At 36.0% G+C, this 23,525-nt stretch overlaps 1 long non-coding RNA gene across 1 annotated transcript; it reads left to right on the plus strand.

Moving 5' to 3' along the window:
- The first annotated feature begins 2,974 nt into the window (after positions 1–2,974).
- Positions 2,975–22,546, plus strand: LOC144294617 (uncharacterized). The gene is made up of 4 exons (XR_013361985.1): positions 2,975–3,387; positions 3,469–3,635; positions 17,127–17,184; positions 17,323–22,546. It is a non-coding gene; the product is annotated as an uncharacterized LOC144294617 (long non-coding RNA).
- The last annotated feature ends 979 nt before the right edge of the window (positions 22,547–23,525 follow it).

Below are 23,525 nucleotides of genomic sequence, written 5' to 3' on the forward strand. Positions count from 1 at the left end.
TCTGCAATAACTGCTTTAGATGGAATTCTTGATTTGTCTTTGATGATACAGAAAATCATTAATTAGCCCCAACTGCTTAGACCATAGCAATAAAATGACAGGGGTCGTCATATTTTTAGAGACATATTTTCTCTTTAACATGATAAAGCCCAGAAGTGATAACAAAACCATTTGCTTGAATTTGTCACTTCTCACCAGGAATAGTAGAGCTAAATTTTTAATAACATGCTAATGGAAAATGGTATCTGATTTTTACTCAGCCTTCTTGTGAACATTTCTACATAGACACTGCAAAGAAGATACATTCAAATGACTGAACTTTTCAAGAGAAGGGGAAAAGAAGTTTTTACTGTACCCAAGGGGCTCTGAAGTGCTGCTTTTCTCTCTGGGTAGCTTGCTTACTAGCAGCAGAACTGACTGGTAACGGTCCCATCTGTGCATACCTCTCACTGGCAGCAGAGCACCTGCTCTGTTCCCAGGATCTAGGACTTTTATTTAGAGGGAAATCATTTATAGTAACTATATTCATCTGGCCATTGACTTCAGCAGGCTAAATCTACGTTGTGTAACTGTTGAGAAAAGAATGTGTAAATGTTAAAAATTAAAGAAAAAAAAAAGCACTTCCTTTATGAAAGCACATTGTTCTATGGCACTTTCCAGATCTTTGGGGGCTTTTGTGTTTAATCTTACATACAAACACTGAAATCATAATAGAAAAGTGTGAAGACTTTAATTTTACACTCCAAAAGATAAGTTGGTGATCCTTTCTGTTAAAATTGTGATACAAATAACCACTGGTAAATATCAACTATGTATCAAGCTCCAGAGAATCTGAAAAGCATTGTTTAATCTCAGGTAAGAGGATTCCTTCTTTCTTTAGACTTATGGTCTCTAAAATGAAAATTCAGCAGTATATTTGCTAGTTCCTGATCCCAGGCGACTTATTTCTCTTAAATTCATAATGATTTATCCCTTCTGAAAGTAAAGATTTTCTCTGTGCATGAGAGGAATGCTGGGCAGAACTGTTGAAGGGGGGGGAAAGAAGTTGAATTAGATGTATGTTCCAGATGTAAACTCTAATCAAATGAGTCACCATTAATCCCACAGTGGGCAGGACATAGGACTGCACACTGAAGAACAGCTTCAAGCTTTCAGGCTGCAGAGAACTTTCATGAAGAAGTCAAATTAAAAGGTCTTTAACTCAAGCCAAGGTAATCTGAAGATGGCACTTTGGATAGATGTGTGAATTTACCAAGAATAATTTTAATTTTCTCTTTTTATGATAATTGTGTGAACACTTTCAACCTGTGATTATTAAGCTTAATCTTATGATGCTAGAGATTTCAAATGTTTTCTTGACTATTCATTCCATTGTTACTGATCTTGAGTTTCTTTTATTTGCCTTCTAGGAAGATATTGTTTCCCATTATCACAAACAATCATGAACCCAATTTTACTTGCCATTATTTTTGGGGTAATATCAGAATATAAGTGGCAATATGGGTCCCATTATTCCTAGCCTACTTGATCAAAAAAAAAGAATAAAATTCAATTCTTCAACGTATAGCAATCAACTCATCATAAGTATTTATTTCTTTTTCTCTCTTGCAATCCATGTTACAGCTATTTCAATTTTTTAAAATTCCTGTAATAGTATTTTTGAAGAGAAGATTCTATTTAAGAAAGCCATAAAATAAGAATAGTTAATTTTAATATCAAATAACTTTTTCATGAACCACATGGCGGATAGTGTAATCTGTATAGTCATTTTTGTAGAGGTTCTGAATCACTTAAATTTTATCCCTTTCTGTTATGTTTTCCATCTCCATTTGTATTGGTCTTGATATATACTACCAATTCCTGAGTTATTTTTACATATTTCACAGGAATAGTATCAGCAATTTTTGCCCACACTAAATACATAGAATACACACATGAAATGGGAAAATGTGTGAATAAGTGAACCATGAGTTTTCATTACCCTGCTTTGCATTTTGCTGGACTCACTACAGGTGAGAATATATACCAAATCCTTTGTGATGTCTAGCTGTCTTCTAACAAAGTTACCACGGGAACAAAGGCTATGGAGTGTCGTTGATCTGGTAAGACCTCATGCATCTGAGGGGTGAGTCCTGTGCTCTGTTACAGGTGCTCCCCGGTTTGGACGTAGCTGCTGATGTGTAGGAACTGTGTGACTAGGAACCTGAAGATAGAATTTCTTTGTTGCCCAAAAGATTAACGAATCAACTCTGCTCCCTGTGCCATGGAAAGTGCCCCAAACACCCTTTTCCTGCCAGGAATAGAATAAAGAAATCTTCCATTTCTATTTTTTATGCTTCTTTAAGATAACTGAACTCTCATGCATTTCATAGGATCATTCAGTTAACATTCTTCCTGTAGCTTAAAAAACAGCAAGTGAAAATAAATTTCAGTTTGGGACATGAAGAAGCCCAAACTGAAACCTGCCCACATCTTTTCTTCATATTCCTCATATTATTCTGGGTACGTGCAGCAAAGCATTCAAAACCGCTCCCTTGGCCAAGAGTTTTATACAGTCCTTAATATTGTGAAGCCTTGACTGGCCGATTCCAGGTCTCCCTCCAGACACCCCCCTCCCCATCCCTGCATCGTCCAGTAGAAATAAGATACAGACTAAACATTTTTACCTTCTCAGCCCCTAAGCTTTTTTTCTTCATACAGTATATAATTTTCCCAGGAGAAATAATTGCAATTTCCATGTCTTGATTATTACTGTTAATTAGAAGCAGTGCCACAAATCCTAGCTACTTGACTTTGCAATGCATGGTAGTATTTTAACACTGGTTTTGCCTTCATTTTTGTGTTTTATGTACTATAATGCTCTTTTCTTGAAAATACTAATTGATACAAGTAGTGCATGAGTGTGTATAGTATGAGAGGGAGAAGGTCAATATGGGGGTGGGGAAGAGTTGCCACATATCTCCAGAAGGTAAAACAGTAGTACCCAATCATAACCACGTGTGAGAGGCTCCCTGGGTCTATGAAGCATAACTTGAGAAATTCCAGAAAAGTCAAAGAAACAATGGTGATCCACTATTAATACACTCATATTTTTGGATACTAAACTTAAGTGAGTGTGTGCACATGTGTATATTGGGGGTGGTGATAGGAAGTTTGCTAACAAAACATTCCCGCTATGATTTACATTATACCACAACCAGTAACAATTAAACATAATTCTTTCCTTTGATTGCTTTTTATTTCATTGGTAAAGTAGCTGATAAAAGTGATTTGGGATGAAAAGAGTAATACAAGACATAAGCAGTTGGGATCTCCTGTGGCCAGCTTTAACATAGCCGTGCTAGTTTGTCCACCTCAGACCTTCTTAGGAAGGCACTGCATCTGAAGGTAAGAACATAAATGATCTTTTATCCCTTGGTTATTTCACTGCCAATAATCATGCAATAATTATAGTTCTTTTTTATCTAGATGCTTGTTCACAAGAAATTGAATTGACCTTCTTAACTTATTTCACCAAAAGGATCAGCTTTACCCATGAACTATAAATCAGATTGAAAGAGATGACCTACAGATGAAAAACACCTTAGACCACTTTCCTTTTCTAAACCATATTCTAAAGAGAAATCCTCAGCTGAGTATGTCTCCTAAGGAATTTCCTCTATTAAGTTTCTGTAACTTAATGTAACTTAATGTTAGCATAATGTGATCAGAGTTCCTGAATACAAGAAAATAATTTCTGTAAGTAGTTTAATATAAATATTTTTGCTGACTACATCCTTAAAAATGAAATACATTATTTTCCATAGATTCTGCAAATTTTAAAGTGGGACTAAGTATTTTCACATATAGAATTACAGTTGTCTCTTTTCCTTTTGTGGATTTGCTATCCTCGGGATAAATTGGACTTGTTTTGATTATCCTACTCATTGAAATATTATGTTATGGTCTATTCCTAAAAATATTTAGCATTTCATTTGTGCAATTAACATGAGAAAAGTGAGTATTGATATTCCTAGAAAAAAATGCTATCAAGAATTCATTCCTGGTTAACATTAAAACTTTACCCCACTTTCTCTTTTGCATCATATGATGCAAGGAAGTGAAATTTGGATTCCTCACAGTGTTCTCAGAACACAATACAATTCATTGTCAGCTAAATTTCCATCATGTCCTGGTAAAATTGATCAGTAAAATATAATTAACCATCTAGTTATTAGAAAGCAATTCAAATAATCTGTCCAGTTTACATATTTTGAAAACAAACCTCCTTTACATTTAGCAATACCTCAGAAATGTTCTCAATATAAGCTACTGATTAAAATGTGTATGTTACTTTCTACCAGGTAATATTTCAAGATGTTCTATTTTCCTTGCATTGAGAAACTAAAAACTTAGCAGAAACTGTATGTTGGAGTAAATAAAGGACATGCTGTTGTTTTAAACATGGAAAATGAAAACGGTTTTATTCAGAGTTCTTTATTCATAATAGCTATGAGCTTACTGGATTGTTTAATTTACCTAATTGTGATTTTAAGAATTTAATACGGGTTTTTTTTTTTTTACATCTGTTAAATTGTTACATATAATGTCATCCTGGAAAAATCGAATTATTTGTAAGGTTTTTACAAATGCACAATTTTTGTATGACTATAATTGGAATCTGGGATGATTCTTAGTAATCTACTATCCTTAATTCAACCACGGTCATCAGCTATCTGTCTGACACATTCCGTAAATTTAGCATGCACACGTGTGCATGTGGATGTGTGCACACATGTCCATTACTGCATTTATTCTCATATGGATTTATCACTCAATGTTTTTGTACAAATACTTTAGCTATTCATGTAATGAAGAAAGTTTCCATAAAACCGCACATAAATGTCTCTTAATTTGGCACCTATTTTCACATTTTAAAAATACTACTTTTTGTTTATCGTTTCTACCCTTTTCTAGCCTCTGCTTTATTACTTATAGAAAAAGTAAATTATTCATAGGAAGCTAGCATAAGTGTTTCTGAATGATAAATTAAAATATAACTAATGTGGATCTGTGTATATGACTGAAATAGATATACATTATGCCTAATATAAACCAGGAGTCTAGGGCAGCCCGGGTGGCTCAGGGGTTTAGCACCACCTTCAGCCCAGGGTGTGACCCTGGAGACCCAGGATCGAGTCCCACGTCGGGCTCCATGTATGGAGCCTGCTTCTCCCTCTGCCTGTGTCTCTGCCTCTCTCTTTCTCTCTCTGTGTGTGTGTGTCTCTCATGAACAAATAAATAAAATATTTTAATAAATAAATAAGTAAACCAGGAGTCTAAAATATCAAAATTTTATATGCACCAAGAAAAGGCTATGTGTGACTGGTTCCATGTGGTCAGATAACTAAACCAGATACCAAAAGTAACTAATATGGTTATCAAATATTTGTTAATAATTCATAGTTTTATATTTTATTCCAAATAGTATTACACATAATGTGGAAATCTGAGCAATTATGCAGATAATTCATGCAAAACTGTGCTTTTCCTCAAGTGCATTTATCTTCCTGAATTGTACAGATGGTTGTCTCAGTTCACCACTGTACAAATAAAGCTTCTGAAGTAGGTTCTGCACACTACTCTGTAGGTAAATAAAAACTTAGAAGGAGGAAGATCTATAACTGAGATTAAAAATTCATTCTAAGTATAAATTAAATATATAAATCTTTTATTCAATAAATTCTTTAGTACTGGTTCCTCAGTATTTAAGAATGCTTAAGTATTAAGTGTTTCTAGTATTAGGGTTTTGATCATAAATGAGGTTTTCTAGTTCAGCAATGCATCACATTTGTACATAGTGATTAGAAAGGAAAATACTATAAATTCCAATGGCAAGACATCTTACTGAGCCAAAGGTTACCTCAAATAACTTGTCAGGCAATTTTAGCAAGGTGTCTGGATTTCTGGAAGATGGAGGGTGGGTGGCAAGGCAACTGAATCCTCTCTAAAGTTAAAACAGATAGGAATCCTGTAACTAAAATAGGATTTAGCATAGATAAATAAAAGCCAGTAGAAGTAGTTTAATTCCTCCTCAGCTCCTCTTGATGATTGAGATAACAGAGTAAGAGTCCAAAATGAGGGAAAAGGGGTCAGAGTGTCTGCGTACCCAGCCCCAAATAATATGTATCAAATATCAGGTAAAAGTCATCAAGTATTTGTTCTCATAGCTCAATGTGTTCTTTATTTATGTTCTAATAAAACTTTATTTACAAAAGTAGGCATGTGATACACAAACTATAGGCTGCTGACTTATGCTATATAACAACAGTGTTATCACAATTGAAGTTAACAAAATTTCCCTAATAGTATCTAACAACCTGTCTCTATTCAATTTTTGCAGTAGCCCCCAAATGTCTGTGTTGCAGTTGTTGAATTTTTCCCCACTTTTTTTTTGAAGATTTTATTTATTTATTCACAAGAAACAGAGAGAGAGAGAGAGAGAGAGAGAGAGGCAGAGACAAGGCAGAGGGAGAAGCAGGCCCCATGCAGGGAGCCCAACGTGGGACTCAATCATGGGTCTCCAGGATCACGCCCTGGGCCAAAGGCAGGCGCCAAACTGCTGAGTCACCCAGGGATCCCCCATTTTTTCCCACTTTTATTGAGAAATCATTAAAATGCATCTTGTATAAATTTAAAGCATACAGCATGGTGGTTTGATTTACATATCTTGTGAAATGATTACCAGAATAGGTTCACCTAACATATAGATACAATAATAAGAAAGAAAAAAATGTTTTCCTTGTGATAAGAACACTTAGGATTTACTCTCTTAATAGCCTACCTACATATCATACAGCCATGTTAGCCATAGTCACATGTTGTACATTATATCTCCAGTATTTATTTATCTTATAACTGGAAGTTTTTACTTTTTGACTGTCTTCCTCCAATTCCCCCTCCCCCACTTTCCATGTATTCTTAAAAGTAAAGAAACACTTAAAAGAGGCATAAAGATTTATAAAGAAATTCTGGAAGCTTCACTCCCTACACATATTGTCTAATGAGAAATATGATGTCCCTTTTTGGAAAGCTCTAGAACCAATATATATTGTACATATGAATGTTTAGCTATCTCATTCAGTTTGCAAAGCTTCTCTTGAAGTATGTGTTGGGATCTGTTTGGTTATAGCTGTACTTCTCAATGTACAACAATCTCAATTTTTCCTCATAAGATTGTGTCTTTGCATCCTATAGCACATAATTTTTTTATGGTAATAGGGAGGAAACTCTTGATGTCCGGTTATGTCACATGAAAAAAATATGTATTTAAATGTGCATGCAATTTAATCTCAATTATCACATATAATATATAAATTAGTATACAAAAAAATTAGTATACATTGTGTAAGAGAATTCAACATTGCTTATTTATGTAAATATTGTTTCAGAGAAAGAAATGGCTTAAGAATTGTAAAGTCAAATGTATTCTCTGTATAGTCTGGTGGTGCTAACTGTTTTGTCATCAGGTTAGTCATTATTCACTTGTGACTAAAGGGATATTACACATACTAAATGGTCTCAAAATTGTTTTAAAGAACATGTTGTTAATCATTGAAAGTGATATTAATTTTAATTTTGAGAATTCGGCATGCTATTGCAACAAGCAGTTACTAGTCAAATTTTTAGATATTTATTTCATCCTTTTTGAGAAGTTTTTACCTAAGAATACTTTGTGATCTCTATGAAAAACTCCAGGGAGCTAAACTCACATCTATTGAAAAAAGAGAATCCAATTAACACTTTAAAAAATAAAAGGCACATATGAAAGTGTTAAATGAAAATAGAGCATTAGCAATGGCAGGACATCTATCCCACCATAAAAGTTCCCAAACTAATATCCAGATTCAAAATTGAAATGCTCACTATAACAGGTACTAGTAAGAAATTTATTGGACCAAATAATCAAATCAAAACCAACGTAGGAGCCAAATCTAATTTGCACCAAAGATAGATTTGTAAATCCACTGCCAGTGTGCCTAAGGATAATTACTCCACAAAATCAGACCATAACCAAACCCTCAATATTGACTCATCAGAGTTTAAAATCCAATCCATTTAGCAAAAATACCATGTGAAATAGAGGCAGTGCAATAATCTCAGGCTCTTCTCAAAAATAGTAATCTTGCTGAAAGATTTCTGGGTGCAAAATTACATGGTCCAGTAAAACTCACTTTAGAATGTAAAGCATGCAAAGCCCAGATCTCTATAGAACTTGTATGCCATGAGTATCTCTAAAATGAGCTTCTTAAATCATCTCCAAGGGGAAATGGTCCAGGGTGAACAGAGGTCTGGCAAGCTGTCTCTGATTACCTCACTTCCCAGATGATTTAAAACCTTGTTGTTTGGAAAGGTATTTGCTACCATATTTTCAAATGCTAGGAAAGATTTGCATAATATTTCTGTGTAAAAGAGAGTTGCTGAACTGTGTATTTGCAAAAAATGAATAACTAATAGCAACAGTTTTTCCTTCAAGTAACCAGAAATATTGTGTTGCTTTGCTCTGGCAATAGGCACTTCGGAAAACATGAAATACAGATTGGAAAAGTTTATGTTCCAGAAAACATAGATATTCATTTGAAATCTGTTGAAAATAAAATATCTTTCTGGTTTCCTTGGCAGTACTGCTTCTCATCAAGTTTATACTGGGCCTCAAAAAGGTTTTGTTCATCCCACTGGAAATGTATGAGTTTATCCAACTGAAGAGGAGTTTTGGAGTAAATAAATGATTAGATCAGATTTTTTTTTTGTTTTCATGGCACAAATAGATGCTCTTACTCCTATGAAAATTAATGAAAGGAAGGAGAGGTGGAGATGTCAACAGGAGGAGCTCTCCTATTCTACTGCTAATTGTATACTTGGAGACCCTCCCTCCACAAGAAGAGACATACCTTGCATTTTCGACAGGAAGAAGCCTTCACTCTACTACCCCAGCAGAAGGAAGAGAGGTTTTCTTCTTGCCTGGCAACAGCCTAGCCAATGAAAGACTGTCAATGAAAACCCATTACACTTCAAATTCCCAGTTTACTCTAAAGGTTTTTTTTGTTTATAATAGTCCCTCCCAACTGCCCCCTTTCCTCTAAAAGATAGTATTCATCTCCTCTGCTCTCAGGTCTCGCCTGTGGTTTGCCATGGCTTGCAGGTCCTGTATTGCAATTCTCTATTTCCCATTTTTACTGGTAAGATAACTGAGAGCTTTATTTTTATGAGTAACACTCCTAATGAGTAGAAAATTAGTGTTTACCAAGATGAGTAATTAATCATAAACTGCTGCATAAACTTCCATCCAGAAGTTAAAGGCATACAGTTAATTCCTAACCTATTGTGCAGATTTCTTCCTGCTGTAGATGAAAATGTATACTTCAGGCTTTATATTACACATCCCTTTGTGGTGATCTTGATTCCACTTGCCAAAAATAAGCTACATGAGTCTGTTTTTAGACACAAATGCCAATAATTAAGACGCTTCATATCTGTCATTAAAACCAATACACGAAAGATATATAGAATTCAGAAACTAGGGACTTCACCAAAAGACATTTTTAAAAACTACCTAAGTAATCTGGGCTTTGGAGAGAGAGAGTATGTGTGTGCAGTGATTTATTAACATATTTCAACTTTCAAACTCTTTAGAGTAAATGTTTCTTTACTTTGTAAGTTGAATTTATGTCTTACCATTTGTTTAAAAGATGAAAATGGGGATCCCTGGGTGGCGCAGCGGTTTAGCGCCTGCCTTTGGCCCAGGGCGCGATCCTGGAGACCCGGGATCGAATCCCACGTCGGGCTCCCGGTGCATGGAGCCTGCTTCTCCATCTGCCTATGTCTCTGCCCCTCTCTCTCTCTTTGAGTGACTATCATAAATAAATAAAAAAAAATTAAAAAAAGATGAAAATGAACTTAAATATTCAAAATGTGCTTAGAGTTCAATACATTCCTTACATAGCCACTTGGCTGCTAATTATTATTTTCAGTGATTATGTTAAGAGTATATAGAAAATTTTTTCAGACTCAAATACAAGACAGATCAGAGATGTAAAAGAACTGGTTTCTGAGGATGTATGTCTGTAGAACTGTTTGAAATGGAAAATATAGTCTGCACAATTCTGAAATGCAAACAAAAAATTATAAGATTAGTTTCCTGTTAGGAATTCTTTACTCTCCCGAGATATTTAGCCAGTGCACTGAGATGTGAAGGTGGCTGTGTGGAGTTTCCTTTGACCTTTACATTCCAGAAGAGATAAGGCCAGAGGAGGAGTCTTACTGCAAAGGACCAAGACATTTATTTGCAGGGTTGGCTCCTCCATCTTCCTTTGAAAAAAATTCCATTTGCTTACTCAGCCTGAGCACAACACTCCTTTTCCTTTGGCTCGAAGTTTAACAGCTTCTGCCTACATCACAAGGACTCATTTCTCAAGCCAAGTTGAAGGCAAAGGTGAATTAAGATGGGAATGGGGATGGAAACTTCAGAAGGACTAAAAAGACACCTATTTTCCTTTCACAATTGAAGAGTGCATAGAGAACACTTTTACAGGTCAACAAAGAAATTAGTTATCCAGTCATGCATTATCGTGATCAACTGAGATCTAACTTGCTCAGGAAGTAATTCACATAAGTTTTCTGAGTAGAATTGCATTAAATCCTCTCTGTGTATCTACTTCTCTCTCTCTCTCTTATCTCATTTGGGAATTTTGTTATCTCTAGTACCTATAGTTAGTCCTGTAGTTAAACTACTACTTAGAATTATTGAAGAATTAATGTACCTTCATAAGTAGCTATTAGTTTAAAATGATTAATGTGGCTCTTGAAACACCTACGTTAATCCTCAAGGAGTAACTTGGGCACTGGGAAAAAAAAGTCCAAAAATAATAATATTCCAAAAAATACTGAAATACTATTAAGATAAAAATGACTCCAGGAAAACATAGTTAACTAAAAGCCAACTCAATACAGATCTCCAACTACTGTGGCAAGTGGTCATGGCATCTCACAATTACTGTAATTTTTTTCTATGATGAATGATTACATTTTGATAAAAGAATTCATTTCACCATTAAGCAGTTTTTCAAGATGTTTTGTTTTGGGGCTAACCATACTCCTCATCTCTATCACAAGACCCACTATTTATAGGCAAGCCAGTTGACAGTAATCTTTCTCAATGTGTTCCTACTTATAGCTCTCCCCATTGGCCCCTGAAGTCCTATTATAGAAACAATGTTAGTAAACACTTATCAAGTTGTTCCTTGAGTCAATATAGCACAAGTTAGCAGCTACTTAGAATGAACCACCACTGCCTCCCTGGAGCCAGTCCCTGTCTACTAGTTCCCATAGATGCTTACAAAACCTATCGTAAATCCTACTTTTAACCTCTACTTCCTTATTGATATTTTTAGGAATTTATAGTTTATATTGTGTAAGCTTGGTTTTGTTTTTTGGGATTTTGTTTTGTTGTTACTTTTACTTGCTTGTCTGGGTTTTAGCAACTTTTAAGGAAGGGGACAAGAAAAGCGTTCTGTGATCGATAGAAAATAAGAGCTCAACAACAAATAAGAGCTGATTACATTTTGTTTTCCTTAAACGTGATTCTGGTTTCTACTGATAAATGTTAGGCATGTAATATTCGGTAAGCATATGATCCTTGAAGTTCACTCTGCTTTTTAATAGCATATTACAACACTGAAACAAATGTCCATTAATGTTTTATTTATTAACTCCAATGGAATATTCCGAAAGTGTAATAACACTTTTAGTCAAATACTTTTCAATGTTTTGAAACAATAGGGGAGACCAGAGGAGGGAAAAAGCATGCCCACTCATCTTTAATTATTGGTCCTTTTTTTTTTTCTTAAGATTTTATTTATTCATGAGAGAGACACAGAGAGAGGCAGAGACACAGGCAGAGGGTGAAGCAAGCTCCATGCAAGGAGCCTGACGTGGGATTCGATCCCAGGTCTCCAAGATCATGCCCTGAGCCAAAGACGGTGCTAAACCGCTGAGCCACCCAGGCTGCCCTATTGGTACTTTATATGAATGAAGTATGACCTGACTGTCTTACAACAAGCCACATTCACTTCTTCAATCAACAGTTCCTAAATAAGATTTACAGTAAATGTATCTCCTAAGGCTCACAAATATCTGTAAATATAAATAATTTGAATCTATAAATAATTTAAATTTTAGAATCAGGCTCATTTCATCTGTGAACTTTTTCTTCTGTGAATCTTAATTCATCAAAACATGCCAATACAGTATTTTTCATCCAAACACATTCATTCAGCTACTTCAACACCTAATTTGGGGGGAAGGAGCACTGCTGGTGGTGAGGCAATTATACCTCGTTACAACTGATTAATTGTATGGCTTTCAAAAATTAAAATAGTAAGTATGTTCTTAAGAAAAATAACTAAATCACAGTCACATTTCTGAAACTTGAGTATTTAACGATTGTTTACAATAATTAACTGCTTATGTCCACAAGATAAGACTTCCTCCTTCACAGGTAGGCAAGTAAAATTAACTAGTGAGTATGCTGATTAAAATGGGGTGATCCTACTGTGTCCCAAATGAATCACGTGAACACTCAAAGGCTAAAATTAAAGGGTGAGGGGAAGGCAAGTTAGAGAGTGCTTGCAGAGAACAAACACCTCTGGCCGGGATGGCAGACTTGTCTGCTGGGCAGCAGAATGAGTATGCACACACTTCTTGCCAAAGTAACTTTACCCTCCCTGAACATAAAAGGTGTGTGAGAGCATAAAGGTCGCTAGAAATATCAGCATTAGTATATTTCCAGTGGGTGATTGACATCAAAGAGCAGTAAAGTTCAAAAATTTTTTAAGCTTTTATATGTTTATTTGCTTGCTTTCAACTATTTTATTGATGGGTAAAAAGCTATCTATATTTAATATTTAATATATACAACTCAATGAGTTTGGAGATATGTACACACCCTTCTTGGCCCTTTATTATTATTTGTGCATTTGTGTGTATGTATATGGTAAAAACACTTAACAAAAAATACATTCTCTTAGTAAATTTTAAGTCTCTAATGCAGTATTGTTAGCTATAGGTCCTATACCATATATCAGATCTCCAGACCTTACCTTGCACAACCGAAACTTTCTATCCTTTGTACATCATTTCCCCATTTGCCCCTCACCCCAGTCTCTAATAATCACCATTCTACCCTCTGCGTCTATCAGTTACACTATTTTAGATTCCACATGTAAGTACAATCTGCAGTGTTTGTTTTTCTGTGTCTGGTTTATTTCACTTAGCATAGTATCTTCCGGATCCATCCATGTTGTTGCAAATAGCAATATTTCTCTTTTTCTCAGGCTGAATAATTTTCCATTGTAATATATTTTTTAAATCTGTTCGTCTATGGATGGACAATTAGGTTGTTTCCATACCTTGGCTGTTGTGAGTAATGCTGCTGAACAGAGGAATGCAGATATCTCTTTGGGACCTTGATGTCAGTTCCTTTGGATAAATACCCAGAAGTGGGATAACTGGACAAAATGGTAGTTTTATTTTTAATTTTCTGAGAAATCTACATATTGTTTTCCATAATGGCTGTACCAACTTACATTCTCACAATAGTCTACAGAGTTTCCCTTTTCTCCACATCCATGTCAACACTTTTAATCTTTTCTTGTTTTAATAAGCGACGTCCTAATAGGTGTGAGGTGATAGCTCACTGTAGTTTTGATTTGCATTTCCCTGATAGTGAGTGATGTCGGGCACCCGTTGGCCATGTGTATGTCTTCTTCAGGTTCTTTGCCCATATTTTAATCAGGTTATCAGATTTTTTTTGCTATTGAATTATAGGGGTTCCTTTTAGGTTTTGGATCCTAACCCCTTATCAGATATATGGTTTGAAAATATTTTCTCCCATTCTGTAAGTTACTTTTTCGTGTTGTTGATTGTTTCCTTTGCTGTGCAGAAGCTTTTTACTTTAATATAATCCCACTTAATTATTTTGCTTTTGTTGTTTGTGTTTTTGGTGTCATAACCAAAAAATCATTGTCAAGACCACTGTCAAGGAGCTTTTACCTTTATTCTTCTAGGAGTGTTATGGTTTCAGATTTTATTGTTAAGTGAAACAAAGCATAAAAATTTGACTTCTCCCAAATAGGAAGATATAGATATGTTCCTAATAGAGAATATATGTAACCTCTAGGAAAAAAAAAAAAAAAACACCCCACATGAAGCACCTAAAAGGTGATGAGAGCCAGAGGTGACGTGATTAAATATGCTCCCTACTTGATGCATTAAGCCTATTCACATATTTAACAAGAATTTTTTTTAATGCCTATATCTGCGAGACTTTTATCCCCTTGACTACATTTTGAACTTTTATTGTGTCTAAGCTCTAAAACTCTGACCTGGTGAAGTTGCTAGTAAGATTTCAAGAACTGAGGTATTAAAGCATAAAAAAATATTTTTCTGACTTCATCTTGTTCTTGTGGAGATTAGCTATTCTTTTTCATTCATTTGAAGAGAACTTTAAATGTCCACTTCAGGGAAGAAAGGTATTTTAAGAATATAATGATGTAGTAATGAGATGTTAATACCTGAAATGTTTAGAAGATGAAGACATACTGATGAGAAAAAGATGTCACAGGAAAGTAATTTTAATGAAAATGTCTTAAAATGTCCATTGTCTAATAAGCCATGCAGTGGTAAACACCGGATTTAACAGAACCTAGGTTTTTTTGAAGATAGGGAAACAGGCAGAGGAGGCACTTGCCAGATCATATAAACATTAGAAATAATTCCTTTCACAGTCATTTTTTAAAAATCTTTTATTTGTCTCTGATTTGTGATGGACATTTTTCTTTACTTAGTTGTGCAGTTTGATCTGAACTAGACCACAGTTAACTTGATATACTCTATATCTGCATAAAGTGATCGAGTCTAGATATAGATGTTGTTTTTGTACTTGAATTCACAGTTCTTATATAGTTTGTATTTTATTTTGACTACATTTTTGGAATTACACCAGAGTTAATGTGTATAATTTAAACTGTTTTAAAACAAAAACATTTTTAGGATGGGTTTTATCTTTAGAAAGCTAAAATTACATTTTTTACATTTAACCATTCTCTATTCATATACATTTACCTGTTTCAGTGATACTTTTGTCTTGCAATTTTGGATATCTTTTTAGAATAAGGTTTAACTTTACAAAAAAATTTTGACAAAATATGCTGAATTTCTGAAGTTATAATTATTTTTTTTAAAAGCAAACTCCTAAGGATAGACAAAAAAATTTTGACAAAATATGCTGAATTTCTGAAGTTATAATTATTTTTTTTTAAAAGCAAACTCCTAAGGATAGATAAAATAAGTTTCAAGTTAATTATGAACATAAGAATATAATCATGGCAATATTATAAGGAATAATAAAATAGTACAAAATATTTGGAAAATCAGGGTCATAATCTCAAACATTAAGTTGACTCTGAAGTCAGGTTCAGTTCCTGGCTCTACCATTTCCAACAACAAGCTGGTTACCTTGTGCTTATTTTCTCAAATGTAAAAGAGAAACTATTAATAGTACCTACAGCAATCCATGCAGGGTCTCATGACAATTATATGAAATCATGCATATAAATCACTCTGCATACTGTCTGGCACTACAACTATAAATATTGCTAAGATTACCAATAATAAGGTGTAATGATTCTTTATAATTAGCAAATATTGAAAAAAAATTATCAGGCTGATTCAATTATATGAATGAATATTTACTGCTTACCAAAAAAAAAAAAAAAAAAAAAGCCAAATTACACATGCAGATTTCTCTTAAAACCAACTGGTAAATTTCTTTTTTTTTTTAAGTTGAAAAAAAATAAGATTTTACTGTATTTCAGTGAGATACACTGGCAGACTAAGAATTTATAACTTCAAGTATCTTTAGTTAAAAATCTCATGACATGTGTATAGGCCTAAAGAATCACATTCTAAGTAAATTTAGCTCTTTAGTCTTTCATATTAAAATCAGAGACAATCAGAAGTCTCAAAGACATAATTTGCTATTGCTTTGCTATTTGAGAAAGAGAAGCAGAAAAGTAAACATATAAAAAATCTAGGAGAGCTATGTGCTTTGTATGGTATGTTCTGGATTCGGGTTAGATTTGGTCTAATCACAACATATTCTACATCTATATTCTGTACATTAATCATCGAGGTGGCAAAAGATTTTATATTTGTTATTCTATAGACTATAACAAAAAATGGGCTCAATACTGAAGCTCAGCAAGTACTGAGGTTTAAAAAGCCATTTTTCTTAACCCTCTAATATAAAAAAAATACAGTTAGCTAATCTGCCCAATGTTTGCATTGCTGCCTCCCACTCTTATTCTGGGTCTCAGCCCAAAGGTCACCTACCCAAACAGCTACTCCCTGTCCTACAGCCAAAGTTGCCTGTCCCCACCCCCATTTCATGCTTTATTTTCTTCATAGCATTTATTTTGTAGTCAAATAATCTTACTTTTTAGTTTATCTGTGTGTTTATCTTTGATTTTTCTCACAAGCATGTGAGCTCTCTGAGAACAGGACTTCTGACTGCCTTGCTCATTACTGTGCCTAGAAGAGGATCTGGCACATAGTAAGGGCCAAAAGGATGAAAACAGTGGCTGAGTATGAATCACTACACAGTAGGTTTGCAGGCTCATCCTTGTTTTCTACTGCTGGGGTTTGGGAGCTGGACATGGATAAAGTCCCACATATTTAGAGCCCACCATTGTTTCCCAGACACCAGTCCCTATGTCATGAAACGATGAAGTAGCAACGCCCTTACAGAGAAAGGGGCCTCTGCCCTGATCCGGCACTGTAAAGAGCTCCATGTATCACTAGGGCAACTCACCCAAACTTCTGTTAAGCCACCTAAGAGATAGTCTGCCTCCGGATCAGGGCCCACAACACTGACACGGCATCATCCTTAAGCCTGAATATCCACTCTGACAGGTAATACTGCCCAGGCCCTGGGAAAATGTCTCTCGACTTTACTGGCCTTATGTTCTCAATCCAAAGGGGGCTGTGTTTGATTTTAATTAGGTTTTTTTTTTTTTTTTTTTTTTTTTCAGTGTCAGCAATAAACACTGCTTTAAAGAGCATGAGAATCTGAGAGGGAGAATTTCTCAGGTAAGTGAAATGAGAAATGAATTCACTTGACAAAATCTTACTGTGGGATGGTTGTGTATATAATAGGTTCTACAGCGTGCCAAGCTAGGTCCCAGGAATGCTATCTTTTGTCCCCCCTTGTTCTCATTCCTGACTCAGGAGATCCCTTGGAGAGGCGGCACTTATAACAGTGGCAAATAGCGGCCATGTAACTTTCTACAATATGGAACAGCTAGTTACTCATCCAAACATCACCGGCCCATCAACAGAACAGACATATATAACAATAATTAAATTTGGTTGTATTTTGCATTTTGCCAACTTTCTATTTTGTCATCATGAATGTATATTTTTAAGATGAGATGATAGCACATATTTTATTTAACAATTTGCTTGATTTATAGCCTTAAATATTTAGACATATGGTGTGTGGGCCTCTTGCTCTAAGACCCACAATTCTTAGAAACAGGACTACAAACGAAGAAAATGTACCCACACCACTCTGGATCCCTGTCTAGTTACTATTACTGCATAACAAATTACCCCCAAACTCAGCAGCTTACAACAACCATTTTATTATGAAAACAATGTGTATCAGGAATATAGAAACTCTGGCTGGGCCGTTCTTGCTTGGGATCTCTCATGCACTTGCAAGACATGTCAACTGAGCTGTGTCTTTCTCAAGGCTTGATCAGATTGGTTATCCAGGAGGGCCCACTCATGACTGGCAGTTAAACTGCCAATCAGCAGGGAGCTAAGCCAAGACTGTTGACCAGAGACCTACCACATACCCCTTCAGCATGGCAGTCTCAAGGTGCTTGGATTTTACAGGGCATCTGGCTGCCTCCAGAAAGAGTCCTAAGAGAACCAGGCAGGAACCCATGACATTCTATGGCCAAGCATTGGAAGTCACATAATACCACATAGTCACAAAGTATGCATCTTATTGTAGGAAGCTGTCACAAGCCTGCTTAGATTTAAGGGAAATGGACATAGATCTCATCGTTCAATGGAAGGAGTGTCAAGTCCCCATTCTTAGGTTATTTCCTTAGTCTACTATAGGGACAGGAACTGACCTGGATCTGTTTGACACTGCTTTGTGCCTAACAGCACCCATGTAGGGCCTGTGAGGTGAGGCCCAGTGGTAATTGACCAGTTGCCTGAATTGAGGACACATTGATGACTGTAGGTTTCTGTATCTCTAGCACAATCAGCTGCATGGCTGAAAAATTGATTTCAAAATTTATGTAAGAAAAAACTATTGTCAATATAATTTTTCCTTTGTTTTATTAGAATACTACAAAGGGTACAATCCAACATCATTATATAAGTATATCACCTGAGAAAAATGACTTAAAATAGCAGTATGATATTATAAGCTGGATCATTCACCTGATATGAACTAAAAATGAGCAGCTCTGATATCACTTAGAGATTGAAAAAATACATAGAAATGAATATTTTCATAGGAAGTAAAAGAAAAAACTGCCAGCAATTGTATGAGAGCATCATGTGGTATATCGGATATCTTTTGGTTGCAACAGATAACCAAACTCAAATGGTCTTAAAGCAAAAAGAGGGGGAGTAAGAGTAGTAGGGAACATGGGAAAACTTACTTGTTCATGTAACTAGAAATCTCCAAAGTGTTGGTTTCAGGTGAAGCTTGAACCAGCAGTTCAACAACATTACCAAGAACTTGCCTTTCCCCATAATCTTCCACATGCCTGAATGCCCTTGTATGGCTCATTGGTAATTTTAACAATTTGTTCAGCTCCCACTCTCCATTCCTAATCAGAGCTTAATTTCCTTTTGAAGAATAACTGTTTTTTTTTTTTTAAGAAGTATTTATTTGTAAGAAAGAGAACACATGCATGAGTTGAGGGAGGAACAGAGAGAGACGGAGAGAGAGAGAATCTCAAGCAAACTCCACACTGAACATAGAGTCTGATATGATGTGGGGCTCAATCTTAGAAACCTGAGATCATGACCTGAGCTGAAATCAAGAGTTGGATGCTTAACCAACTGAGCCACTCAAGTGCCCCCTGGAGGATAACTGCTTAATCTTAATGAGAAAGTAATTCCAAGCACCAGTTTCACCTCTGCTGAAACTGAGAGAAACAGACTTCACCCCTCCCTGTACTCATCTCTACCTGAGCCCCAAAGTTGTGAACAGATATATGACTTAAGCTTCATCAGGTAAATGTTCTTTTTGGGATCTTAGATCTTTTTTTTTTTAAAGATCTTATTTATTCATGAGAGACAGAGAGAGAGAGAGGCAGAGACACAGGCAGAGGGAGAGGCAGGCGCCATGCAGGGAGCCCGATGTGGGACTCAATCCCGGGTCTCCAGGATCACACCCTGGGCCGAAGGCAGCGCTAAACCACTGAGCCACGGGGCTGCCCTGGGATCTTAGATCTTGACAGGTCCACAAGGAAGGAGCAGAGGCAAGCCAAACCAGAATCTTCTTCATAAGCAACTTTGCTTGCTTCCCAGATCCAAAGCAAAGCCTTTGGTCCTGCCCACTGTCTAGTCTGGTTCTCCATATCTAGTCAATTCTGAGAGCCCCAGAAGCATTCCCACTTGCTTAGGATGCTTAGGTCTTGCTTCTTGATTGACAAAACGATGAAGACTTTTTGGGCATGGCCATGCAAAGGACAGATGCCCTTTTCTGTGTCCCCATGGCACTGTGTATCATATCTTTTGATATGCTCTTATCACATTACACTACTGATTTGTCCATCTGTGTTCCCTACCAGACTGAGAGCTCCCTAAGATTAACAGGGGCCTTAGCTTATACTTAGTCCAGACTGGTCAATATTAGGCATATAAAATAATGTGTTAAATTAATTAAATAATCTATATGGAGAGAAAAGACATGCTTGTATTAAATTATTCTAAAACTTAAGGCAGTATATTATTAACCAGAAAGCATAAGGGCTCTTTACAGGGTGTGGAACTGCCAGAAAGAACATTTTTAAGCTTTTTTATGAGAAGTTATTGCACACTCTTTTTTTCCCCACTAAAAGAAACCAGGCTTCCTTCAAGAAATGCCTAGTTCCAGGGCTATGGAAGGAAAAAATACAAGAAACATCTGTTTGCACTGGAAAATGAAGAATTACAAAAGAATAAAAGAGATACCTTAACAACAACACAGAAGCCAGCTTGAGGGGGTTTCTTCTGGCCCAAGTGAGGACAATTTGAGCATCAAAATAAATAATGATAATGAAAGAGTATAGCCCATTGAATAGGAAACCATGAGTCCACAGAGATACAAATAATTTAACGTATAAATAAAAAATTTAACAAAGAATAAGATATTCACATAGTTTCAAAATACCTCTACACAAAATGTTTATAAATTACAAAGGAGTAATTTTCCAGAGTAATGCTTGCAGACAGCACCTTAATCAAAATGACCAAAATGAACATCATCAAAAATGAGGCAGATTGAAACTGTGCATTACCTGATAAGGTGCACAAGAATGCCGCATCATTTTGTGACATTCCTACTGAAGATGCATGAACTCTAGGTATGAGGAGACATCAGACAACATCCAAACGGAGGATCATTCTACAAAACAACTGGCCTGTAACCTTCAAAAGTGGCAAGGTCATGAAAGTCAAAAAAAGACTGAAGACTCCTTTCAGACAGGAGACGAAAGAGATGATCACCAAATGTAACATATAGCATCGTTGGGACAATTGGTGAAATAAAAATGAGGATCACCAGTAATAAAGTGTTAATGTTAACTCTCTCACTTTGATGGTATATTCTGGTTAAAGAGGAGAATGTCCTGTTTATAGGAAATTCACACTAAACTATCTGTGGGTTGGCAACTTACTCTCAAATGTTTCAGGATAAATAAGTTATTTACATGGGTACTTCCAACTTTTCTGTAAGTTTGTGATTGTTTAAAAAACACATACATAAATCAGGATTGATCTTCAGTCTAGTAGATGATCAACTGTAGGATAGAATCTGAAGAGCTGCCCACAGCCATTGGCCAGTTTCGATCTGTAATTTTCATTCTGTTTTGTTCTTATTAGGATGATGTGTGTTTCTGTCACACTTTCTTATGTTATCTATTAAACTGCAAACTCTATAAAGGCAGGGACTCCTTCTATTTTACTCAGAATTTCATGTATTCAATGCCTAGAACAGTCCCTGGGACACAGTAGGTACTCATGAATATGCACTGAATGCGTGAATGAATGAATGAATGAATGAATGAATGAACAAATGAAGTAGCTTAGACTAGAAGAGCTCGGCCTTTGGAATTAGAAAGAGCTGGGTAAACTCCCATCTCTCTCATTTCCTAAATGTGCAATCCAGACCCCATTGGTCAACTTAGCCTAGCTCAGACAACAACCAGATCACTGGATTTGAATCCTGGCTTTATAACTTCTTTTGTATGGTCTTAGGTAAGTTGCTTCAGTTTCCTCATCTATGAAATAGCCATTATAATAATCCCCCACTTCACAGGGCTGTGAAGCATATTATGAGTGTTTATTACATTATCGACCTTGTGTTCTCAACTCTAAAACAGGATTATTACTTTCATGGTTGTGAAGGACCTTCATTTAATAGTGTTTATCACAATTACATTTGTTATCAAATTGCAATCTTACAAAGTAGGGAGAGCATCACCCTTTTTATAAAAAAGAAGAAAACCTAATGACACAAATCAGCTGAGTGACATATTCAAAGTCAACACCAGCAAGAACAGAGTCCAACTCAGACACAAACACATGTCTCTGGACCTGAGACTATGGCTCTTTCTCTTGCATCACTAATTCCTTTAGTGATTACAAAGGGCCCCTGTTAAATTGAAGACATGCTTGGGAAAGACTGGAATGACAGCTCCATCCATCCCAGTGGTTAAGCCTTAGTGTACAACAGAATCACATGCAATTTTTGTTCAAACGCAGATTATTACCCCACTCCACAGTTTCTGATTCAGTACATCTGGGAAAGGCCAGAGAATTGTGAGAACCACTGTTAGGGAATTGGTTGAGAGCCAGCTTAGAAACCAAGAGAAAGCTGAAGGTGGGAAACTGAAGAGATCGGAGGGGAAACTAGAGGCAAAGGAAGGTCAGGTTCAGGGGCTAAGAAGAGAGCTCTCCACAGGGCATCCAGGCACCTGGTCAGATGTTAGCTCAGTCTCTACCTTTGGTAAATCACCTCTGGGACAAACAAGACCAATTCCTGGAAATCCAGAAACTACCAGAACTCACTCCATATGAAATACCTAAACTGAGTAGCTCTAAAACTATTTTAAAAGTTAAATTTATAATTTAGAAACCTACCAAAAAAATTTTTTTTAAAAATCTACAGCAGTCAGATGGTTTCACTGGAGAATTCTAGAAAAACATTTAAATCTATACAACCAACCAAAAATAAATAAATAAATAAATAAATAAATAAATAAATAAATAAATAAAATAAAAAAATAAATCTATACAACCTCGGGCAGCCCGAGTGGCTCAGCAGTTTAGTGCCTTCAGCTCAGGGCCTGATCCTGGAGTCCCGGGATAGAGTCCAAAGTCGGGCTCCCTGTATGGAGCCTGCTTCTCCCTCTGCCTGTGTCTCTGCCTCTTCTCAATCTCTCTCTCTCTCTCTCTCTCTCTCTTTCTCTCTCTGAATAAATTTTAAAAATCTTTTAAAAAAAAAAATCTATACAACCTCGTCCACAATATAGAGGGAATACTTCCTGATTCACTTGATGAAACTGACATCAAAACCAGACAAAGAAGGAAAGTCAGAAGAAAGAAAGAAAAGTAAGGAAGGATGGAAGGAAGGAAGGAAGGCAGGCCTGAGTGGCTTAGTAGGTTGAGCATCTGCCACCCACTTGGGGATGATCCCAGGCTTGGGGCGTGATCCCAGGATCCGGGGTTGGGCCCCACATCAGGCTCCTTGCAGGGAGCCTGCTTCTCCCTCTGCCTGTGCCTCTGCCTCTCTGTCTCTCATGAATGAATGAATGAATGAATGAATAAATTCTTTAAAAAAAGGAACTACAGACCAATATCTCTCAAAAAATAAAGTTGTAAAAATCCTTAACAAAATACTAGCAAATAGAATTCAGTAATAATAAAAAAGAATTATATATAAATATATGTATCATTTATATGTTATTTTACATATAAATATATAAAACATGGGATTTATTCTAGATGCAAGCCTGGTTCAGTATTTGAAAACAATCTCTATAACACAGCATACTGACAAGCAGTAGTGTTGTAGGGTCTCCACTGAGTATGCCTGGGATAAAGGTGGAACCAGGAAACCTGGAGAAGTAAAAAACCTGGATTCTATATACATGGCTTTCGTTCAAACAAAATCAAGTGCTGCATTCCACATGCAT

Source organism: Canis aureus, chromosome 2 (genome assembly GCF_053574225.1).
Source record: "Canis aureus isolate CA01 chromosome 2, VMU_Caureus_v.1.0, whole genome shotgun sequence".
Lineage (NCBI taxonomy): Eukaryota > Metazoa > Chordata > Mammalia > Carnivora > Canidae > Canis > Canis aureus.